The sequence below is a fragment of the Stegodyphus dumicola genome, chromosome 3 (genome assembly GCF_044657685.1).
Source record: "Stegodyphus dumicola isolate Sdum_Otavi_A_Nest chromosome 3, ASM4465768v1".
Taxonomy (NCBI): domain Eukaryota; kingdom Metazoa; phylum Arthropoda; class Arachnida; order Araneae; family Eresidae; genus Stegodyphus; species Stegodyphus dumicola.
Genome location: NC_140770.1, coordinates 55,449,664 through 55,460,105, shown reverse-complemented (window position 1 = coordinate 55,460,105; position 10,442 = coordinate 55,449,664). Strand labels below are relative to the sequence as shown.

The 10,442-nt window shown below is 30.9% G+C and overlaps 1 protein-coding gene across 1 annotated transcript in view; it reads left to right on the top strand.

Annotated features, from left to right (window-relative positions):
* The first annotated feature begins 811 nt into the window (after positions 1-811).
* LOC118187255 (uncharacterized) overlaps positions 812-10,442 on the top strand; it is a 176,114-nt gene continuing 166,483 nt past the window's right edge. The window contains exon 1 of the mRNA XM_035357438.2: positions 812-1,104. The gene's annotated coding sequence lies outside the window, so the exon portion shown is untranslated. The remainder of the gene's footprint in view (positions 1,105-10,442) is intronic.

Below are 10,442 nucleotides of genomic sequence, written 5' to 3'. Positions count from 1 at the left end.
TTAAGAAGCATTGTTTCTTAAAAATTTCTCTACGAGAGCATATCTTCGCTTAGGTAGCTGGCCCTGATTTGCTTTGGCGTATTCGATTAAACTTACTAATATTCGAGACACCAATATAAGTAACAAAATCGGTACTTACGTAATCTTGCGACGCCTTGGAGCAGTTTGGCGATTTTTTACAGAAATGGTTGCTAGAATCTGGCGTCTTCTTCTAAGGTGGTTGCGATAATACGTAAGTACCATGAAACCTTAAATAAATAAACCAAATTAAGGAATGCATGTAATATAAAACCCAGTAAAAGTTCACAAACTAATGTATTGAATATAAGATATAGTGGTTTGTTAAATTTTTAAATGCATATCACATGGTATTTTAACTTTGTATTTTAACATTTCGTTTAAGAAATTTAGCGCACATATTTCAAGTAATTTTTAAGGTTTATTTCGCACTTAACGAATGGTTTATATTGCCATTTGTAACAGGTAAAAATATTTCGAAGTATTCATTTTTAGCGAAAGTACATTATGCACTCATTTTATAAGAGGGTATATTTTTAATAGAAGACTTCAACCTACCTCCAAAAGTGCTAGTGCTATTATTTATTTATTTAAGGAAAAAAAAAAGTATGTGAAAGATTGGTTGTACTTAATTTTTTTTCTTAGTTTTTGTCACTTAGAAAAGCGCGAGGAAACTTTCCTCTCATAATTCAAAGTCAATAAACGTTTTCAGAGAGAAAGAACCGGAGTTCCTCTGAAATCAACCTCATTTCAAACTCGGCGCTTTAACAACCGGTACAACATCTCTTCGAGGGCAACCCTGCGTAACAGCACAACCTGTTGCAGTCATCTTTTCTCACTGTGGGAACCCTTTTTCAAAACGCTAACACCGTTCATTCGATGGTCTCAAACCGCCGTAACACGTGCACCTTTTCTACGAGTGGCTCTGCACCAGCTGCGTTTGACTGGAACGCGGGAAAATTTTTCTGCAAGATTTTGAATACATTACCTATTGGAATGTTCGGTAAAATTTGTTTTTAAGTGATAGCAATTTTGACATTTCACAGATACGGGAATTTATCAAATCACTCGGATTAATTAATAAAGGTAAGATTAATTAATTTTGTTCTTTAGAATGCTAAATGTTTGAAGTTTGGATATGTGGCATCGCAAAAGAATTCAAATTCCATAATAAATTTCTTGAAACCTTTTTGTCATCGATTAAAAGGCACACAAAAAGTTAACGGTTTTTCACATTTGTGAGATTAATTTTACACTCATTTTTTATCTGTTTCGTAATTCTCTGACAGTAAAATGGTTATTTTTTAAATAGCCACTTAGCTATCTATATATTTGAGCAACAACTATTTTGTTGTTATAGAATACTAAAATAAATTCTTTTGATTTTTAAAAATTAATATGCGTGGAAATACGTATTAAAAAACCACGAATGTTGATCTGAATTGTATTATTTATAGCATGATAACTGATTGAATACTCACTCGATATTAATATCAGGACAGAGGAGTAAACACGATATATAATGTAGTGAAATTCATCAATATAACATGTAAATTGTTATAACCGATCAATTTGCTTGTAATCATAATGATTTTTGCAGTTTTTTTGTTATTAACATTATGAATAATTTCCTTGATTATAACTATAAATATTTTAGTAATAAATAATTTCTTTCTCTAATCATTTTACGGATTCTCTAATTATTTATAAAAGTTTTATGTAATTTGGGGAAAAGAAAGTATTATAAATGCTAAGGGCGTATGAAAAAGAAAATTTTCATTTCAATTAAAAATGTTAAGGTTTTGATTGGCCATTACTGTTACGGAAGATATATGAAAGATATTCGTCCATGTAAATAAATTATTACTATAAATACGTTGGGTAAAACACAACTAGATTTGATGAAGATAGTATATTTAATTAAAAATGATATAGTATTAAATGTTAAATAAACTATATAAAGTAGTAAAATAAAATGGATCGTATACGATGGATATTTATTTCGAACAAATATTAATCAGAAATAATCAATGATGTTTAATATTGTTTTGTTTATACACTATTACATATGAAATAAACGTTTGCTCTTATAACATAAATAGTCTATTACTGTTTAATCTTAAGTTAATAAGTATATTGCATTCTAACATTAATGAGCAGCATTATATACGTAAGTAACATTAATTAAGTATATTTAAGCAACATTAATAAGACGCACCACTTTTATTTAAACAATCTTGAATTCTTTCATAATGAAAGTACTTAAGAATCTGTTAGGTAATTTAAAACAATCTGTGATTATTAATACTTTTAGAGAAATCTTCACAGTAATAGAAAAGCGGATAAAGCAGCTGAATGCTGGTATTTCAACTCAAGTTTTATTCGCAGCAGCGAACAGTCTGTTTAACATTTACAACTGTCTGATATTTATGTCGCTTTTCCAAGTAGCACGTGAACATTATTATCTCACATATATTAAAAAACTGCTTCACGAAAACACCCCCACTATTTTCCCTTAATTAGTTACGTATTCGATGTTTACAACTTTGAATGTTTACTTAAACTTTAAATGTTTTGCCGTAAATTACATCTACTATAAGAAAATGTTTTAATAGGCTACAAAATATATTAATTAATGCTAATGGTTTTTTTTTAATTTTAGTTATTTAATAGTTATCTATCGTGAAAATTTGTTCTCATATTTGATATATTTATTTTCATTTTCAGTTTATATAAACTCTTTTGTTTTATATTTAGCTAACATTTCATTATTAAGAAATCTTAGCTGTCATTTTAGCCCATATGGGCAGTAGCCCAGAAGGGCTATTAGTCTCAAAACTGCATTTTGTGGCGTTCCACTATAAACGGCAAATCACGTTTTAAATTGCTGCCACCAAATATTATCGCCCCTTTATTAAAGAAATTAAATCATCAAGAATCTGCATGAATGTATGCATGTTTTTCGCATTGTGAAAAAACAACGGTAACTAGAGCCATCAAATCTGAAAGCTTTCAGATTTTATATTTTATTCTTTTATCATTGACAAAAGTTTTTTTAATATCTTTAGTGCACTACATTTAATATAGAAATTAAATATTTATTGAATACAGTTGACTGTTGTTGTAACAACTCTTTGCGTTCTACAGAAAAAATAAAGAGAAAAATAGAAAGACATTTCTACAGAAACAGACAGTTCCACAGAAAAAGGAACGTTATAACAAAAGAAATGTCTTTAATATTTGCTCGTCAGCTGGGACATTTAGCACGATCACTATAATGAAATGAACTGTATGTATAATAAGTGGTGACTACAGCGACTGTATTTAAAATATTTGCATCTTTCTTATAATAAACTGAGATAATCGTTAGTTCTCTAATTAAATAATTAGGCAAACCTGCGAAGTCTATCTTCTTTAGAAGGGATGTTCTTACGAGGATTTTTTAAGAAAAAATTGGTACGGGCTTAGTTTACAGGTCCGCCGAGAATCGAACTGGTAGTGGGATGAGCTGGTAAAGTTCTCACAGTATAGCTGTATTAGCCAACTGGACAGCTGGAATAATGCATGAAAACTGTACAAAATGTAAGTGTTATAAAAGTACATTAAGTTATATAGTGCCATTTAATTTTTTTGTTTTGGAAAAAATATAAGTTATATGCATTTACGGTACTTTTCCGTTTCGCCGGCGCAAATCTCGCCAAGCAGACTTTGTTGGCGACAACATACAGTATACGCATAAAAAATGTTAACAAATATTAGTTCTAAGAATTTTTTATTTTGAAGGCCTAAACATTTTAATATAGTTTAAAATTTTGTAAAAAGGCCAATAAATAAAGACAATAAATTTGTAAAAAGGCATTAATTTAAGAATTTACTATGCTATCATGGTTCAACATCCTGATTCGCCGGTTCGTATCACGTGACTCAAAGTGATCTTATCTCACGTAAACTACTCTAAAAAAATATAATTCTCTCAGTAATTATCTACATTAATTTCAAGTTAAATCTTAATTTAAAATACAAGATTAAATGCAAGAATTATTTCAATTCGTACGAATAGCTTACTCAGAAATTATGTAAAACCGCAGTGCTTTACTTCGCTAGTGCATTCTCATTAGAATGGATGGATTTAACCCTTGATTTTGCCTTTTCTATATTTTCGCCTTCGGGTGAGCGGTGTGGTTGCATCCTAATTGACTTAATGACCGCGAATGGCCTTAGGGCATAAAATTGAACTACCTTTGTAAATATTCTATGTAATTGTATGCCAGTATTGAAAGAAACAATCAATCTGGTAAGAAATGGCTACGACTTGTTTTGAAAATGAGGCGTAAAAGGTTACCAGCGAAGATATTCCGTCTGGCATCAGTTGTACCATTATTGGCGACTTTATCGTTTGCGCTGGCAAAACGGAAAAGTACCGCATTTACTTACGTTTAATGTTTAAATTCTAGTTTTGAGAGGTAAGGGAAAACTGTAAGAGTATGTATTCTCTTAATACTAGTTATTAAACTTACTCGAGTTCGCATTAAAAGTTCACTTGCAGCCGAACGCATAAGACCACAGAAAACAGGTAGTTTGTATCCAGTTTTTTTTTTTTGCTTGCTTCTGAATGGTTATCTAGACTCATTGTTTTTTCTTGAGTAACGTAAATATCCGTCACTTTTAGTATATGCAAACCCTTTACAAAATAATGGATAATAACCCTAGCGTGATTTCTTAATCACGCTAGGGCTATCTGACTTAGGGAAAGATGCCTTCGTGAAGGTGTTCTGAGGGAAACTACTACTTACTTCCATCTAAGAGGGAAAAGATAAGGAAAATACTCATGCAGCTAGCACTAGATGGAGTTTTAGCCCCGGATGGAACTATCAGTGTTCAGCGATTTGATCCGCTGTGCTATTAATGAGCTTCCTTTGCGAAGGCATTTCTGATAAAGCATTTGCTTTGATTTAAAAATATTGTGAACAAATGTGTAGAAAAAATTTGAATTGTCGCACAGATGTGTTTCTGACAAATTATATTGAAAACATTTGAACTCCGTATTTGAACATTTGAACTTTTACTGAATGTAGCTAAATTATTGCCAATAGAAATTCATTGCTAATGTTCGTACTAAACTACCATTTACTAAATAATTTTCTAAATTATATCTCTAAAAAGTGTATTTTATCATTAAAAGAAGGTTTCAAATTTTGCTTTAATTGAAGACTTTTAAGTAATTTTTTTTTTCTTATTAATCCTACGTGAAGTGTTAAAGTATTAAAGAGATTCGAAAGATTCAAGAGCATTTTAGGATTCGGTTTGGGGAAAATTTAAGACCAGTGCAGTCTACAGAACATAATTTAAACTAGCTCCGCATTTCCACGTGATTCCATGCATTTAAATCTTTCAAGCATCTGTTGTCTTCCACTTTAATTTTGTCGAGAAAATAAATTAGATTCAAACCAGAAACTTGATCCATTTGCTATAATTTTCGAATTATACTTTAAAATTATATTTTTTAAATTTAACTTTATATTAGGAACATTTTAGAAATCATTATGAATTAGAATTACCTATTAAAAAAAGTTTATTCCAAAATTTTATTTTTACTGCTTTTCCCTCAAGCGCTTGACGGCTCTGGTATTTCGCTGAATTGGAAACTTGGCTTAAAATACGTGAGAAGCGGAAGTATAACTGCTTTTTCACTCAGCCATTTGTTTAGTAATCTATTAAGCATTTTACTTTATTTGTTTTCGATCACGCTAATCCAACCTGGCGAGAGATGTGAATTTCTCCATTCTTAAGGATAATTTTGGGATAATTCACAATTTACTAGAAAATGTGTTTCCAGATGATGGTGGGAATTTTATGAATTATCTCTTACGAAACTGAAGACCAAACTTCAAACACATTTGAAAGTTATTCAAGTGTGTACGAGGTACTATAATTAGAACTGTTGCTTCAATATTTGCACTTTCCATCTAATGATTTTCTAAGATACACTTTTATCATCAGGAATATTAGCAATCAGCCATTGCAGAAATTTATATTAATTTATAAATGTAAGAAAAATAAAGAATATGTGAATGATTAAATTAGCAACGTAAATTTATCTTCTGTATTCTAAAAACAATAACCTCTCTCTGAACTGCGTCATTTCAAGATTAATCCATGCCATATGACTCTTACGTAATTCTGATGACGTAAATGGAACTAAAACTCTAACAGCCAATAGTAATTTTATAGCAATATTAGCTGTCCAATCAAAATGCATTGAGAACCAAAACTAACTGAGCCTGAATAAAGATTTCACCCTGAACATAACGCACTTGTTTTGTACGCTTTGGCCTAGCTGGACTGCTGCCTGTTTGCTGCTTCCTTCTTACTGCAAATTTAGTAAAAATGTAAACCTCTTGGAATAGGCACAATTAATGTGGCAACTTGCTTGTGGCCACAACGTGTTTAATGAAATAAAAGTTGAATTAAATATACCTTGACTCTCAAATTTCTTATTCATTGTGGATCGGCATTTCAGCATTCTACGACATCAAAATTCTCGCTATTTCGTATTCAGTCACCTGTATTCTGCTACAAAATCTATTACATATATATATACATATATAAAGGCAATTTCAGTTGTTTTTATATGGTATTATATAACTAGTTACCTTTTTCTTTTCATGCCTAATTTATAAAAGCTATCTTTTAAATCCTCATTGAATCTGATATCACGCAGATAAAAACAATTATCAGTTTTTTATCATAATATTCCATATTATTGCTTTTAATCAAATTTTATGGCATCAGCAGTTACTAGGGTTTTGCATTTGTTAAGTAAGGGTGAATTTTTAACGTTTATTAAAGGGCGTAGGCACTAATTCGAAACGAATGTTTATCAAATTGTAGGATCTCAAGATGGATAATCTTTTAGTAATTTACCAACACTACTCGATATTTTCAACATATGTCAAAAGTTACCGGAAAAAAAAAAGAAATTAAATTCTAGTCAATAGAGGGAATATAAATATAAACCATCTATTTCTCAGGTGCGAGTGAGTGAGCAATAGTGTAATGTTAAAATGTCATACCCTCGTCTTGAAGTAATTATTCAAACATGAATAAGATTTAATCCACAAATTTAAACTATTTGCAGAGTTTTCAGAAATCAGCAACGAGAATGAATGTGTTTTCTCAGTAAAATTTATCTATACGCAGTTCAATACAAAAAAAAAAAAAAAAAAAAAAGAAAAAAAAAAGAAAATAAGAAAATAGAAGCAAGTAGAAAATCTTGTAGGAGCGCAATTTAAAACATTGTTTTCGTAATTTAATTGTAGTGGATTCTCATCAGACTTTTAAAATTCCTTTTCTTCTGCAGAAACTCGCCAATCTCTGCAAGATTGTTCCCCTAATACGAAACTACGTAATTCAAATAGATATGTCATTTGCTGAATAATGTTTGAAATGTACGCCTTGCGCGCATGCGTGCCCACACACGTGTGTGTATAGAACTGCACCACCAACTCCTCTTTGTGTGTGTGTGTGTGTACACACACACAAAGAGGAGTTGGTGGTGCAGTTCTATATTTTCTATTCTACTGGGCCCAATGACGAAATTTAAATTGCACTTTTCATGTCTCGAAAGCGCGACTCAGGATCTATATTATATTTATTTACAGCGTTGTTCTAACATAAGTATTCTGAGGTTCAATCCAAATAAAATTCGCAGCTGTTTTCCGATTTGTTTTTAAAATTTCTATTTTTTTAGTATAAATTTTTCAAAAAACATTTTGAATATAACCTATAGAATTTTTACCATTACTTAAAATAGATGTATTTCCAGGTATATCAGCAAAATATTTGACTTTTGTATTCAAAAGATATATGTAAATTTATGTATTGGCGAGTTTTGAAATTTGGCATATTTGTTATGAGCGATAATAACGCCAAGTGTGTTTTATGTACTTTGTTAAAATTATTTGAAAGAATAAGCAATGCTCCTTTTTTTTCCGCTCGTGCGCAATGAAAGGGAAAGGAAAATATGTTACCATAAATTAAGAATTTTGCCTAGTGAATTAGTCTTGGCGGAAACTGAAAAAAGTGCGCCAAGATGAAATTTTTAAATTTCTCGTTAGGGTTCTCCCCAAATTTTGCAAAATTTAATTGGAATATGAAACCGAAATATGGAAATCGAATATGAAACCGAATATGTGGAACCGAAATATGAAAAAAAGATATGTCATTTAAAAAAAATGTGCCATTTTATGTCAAAATATCTATGTTAGAACAATATATATAAATATAATATGTATCCTAAGTCGGGCTTTCGAAACATGGAAAACGCAAATTAAATTTCGTCAATCAGGCCAGCAAAACGGGAGATATAGAATAGTCCTATTTTTTTAATTGTGTAGCCTGTACATTATTTGTTATAAAGGAAAATAGTGTATTCAGTATCATGTTGATTATTTTACTGCTTCAAACGCATTTTAAAACCACGACTAAGCTAATGTCTGAAAGACGATAAAGATACTCGTATCCGCTTAAATCGTTGTTTAAGAAAATAATGACATCTGGTGGTCTTGCAAATATCGCATAATTATACAAGGGTCCTTTTGTCTGCCGCGAAATGATAACAAAGCATGTAAGAAAATTCCGCTGATATGCGGAAAAGATTTACGCCGCTCTGTTTTGATCCACAATGCAAGGACAATCAATAAGGATTCAGTCTTGGGCAATTTTTCTCTTTGTGCAGAAATCTTAATGGCAAACCATATTCACACATGGCATAACTTGTCATTCTCCTAAAGACGAAGTTATTTAAACTCGTAAGAAGAAGAAAACTCTATTGTTTAGTTACAACTTACTATTCAAATTGAAGAAATTTATTCTTGTTTAGCTATGAATAGTAAAAAAAGGAGCAATTTTGGGGTATTTTTTTTATAAAAAATGAGACTGATAGAAGTAAATTACAATGTTAGCAGCTTTTCATTTGTAATGTCCGAAGTGTTCGAAAGAATGCACGGATTATGATTAAGATTTTGAATATGTTGTTACCCGCATGAAAATTTTAGTTTTCAAACACATATACAGTTTTTCATCGATGTCTTTAACTTAAGTAATTAAAAAAAATCCACTTATAGTCTAATAGATAAAGCAATGACTGCTAATTGTTTGATTAGGGTCCGAATACGGCTACATGGGTATGAGGGTGGGCCGAAGAAACACTGTTACTTATTTTCGTGTCGTTAAAATACCTCGAAAAAGTTGCATATCACCTAGCTATGCAAAATGAAGAAAACGTTTTCATGTTATCTTTCGTTCCCGCATCGCACGCAGAGTTTTGAACAAAGGCAAAATTTTGCTGATTTTTGTCTATCTTTTATAATTACTTTCAATCCACTACTATCGAAATGCACTTGTTCTTAATGCGAATTTTGAGGAACACGGAAACATTTTAAAACCTATAATTTCATATTATTTATTATTTGCTCAAAAAGATCGAGAACCACAGTTTTAAGTAAAGATAACAATATTTTGCAGTATCTGATAATTTTACATTTTCACTTTTTTCCAAAAATAGGGGGAATGTAATTAAAAGTTTTAATTCTGTTATTTTAAAGTTAGTTTGTAGCCCAAAGCAGCAATTTGGCTAGAAAGACTATTAATTTCATTTTGGCATTTTGCGTTGGTTCACTATAAATGTCAGTTCACTTTTCAAATTATTGCCACCAAATATTAAAGCCCTGTATTATATTTAAAGAAATTAAATGATGAAAAATCTGCATAAATATATGTATGTTTCTCGCATTGCGATGAAACAACGATACCTAGAGCCATCCAATCTTGAATAACGTACGTTTCTACCGAATATGGGCATTTGGAAGACCAAGTTTGGAATTTGAAATTTGTTTTATTATCTATTTTATATTTTGTAAAACTTTAACAAATTTATTATTAACAAAATGATTTTACAGGCGAGCAATGGCAAAACTGTACGGAAAACAAAAATCTCCAGCCCGCGAGACTGTGTATCGAAAATTCTACAGATATACTCATTTTAAAATTATTTTACGCTATTGTTGTTGAACTGAATTTTATGGTTTAAGTGCGAAGAAAATGATATTTAATAAATAAAGGTAACGCATAAAAACGTCAAAAAAATCGCTTTGGGCGTAATGTAAAATCTGAAAGCTTTAAAATATTTTTTTATCCTTTTTTTCCCCCTTGAAAATTCCGGCATAATACATCTTGGCAGAAGAGTCGTCCTAATCAAACCGTTCTAATCAAGCCGTCTTTTGCGTCAGCACCATGCATCTTTGTAAATGTTTCGGTCGCAAATCTGACACACCGTTCACTTGCCTGGGTGTGACAAGGAACGCTTTAGAAATTTGGGTGAGGCGATGTACCAGACACTTAATTTGATGTTGGCTGTCTTCATC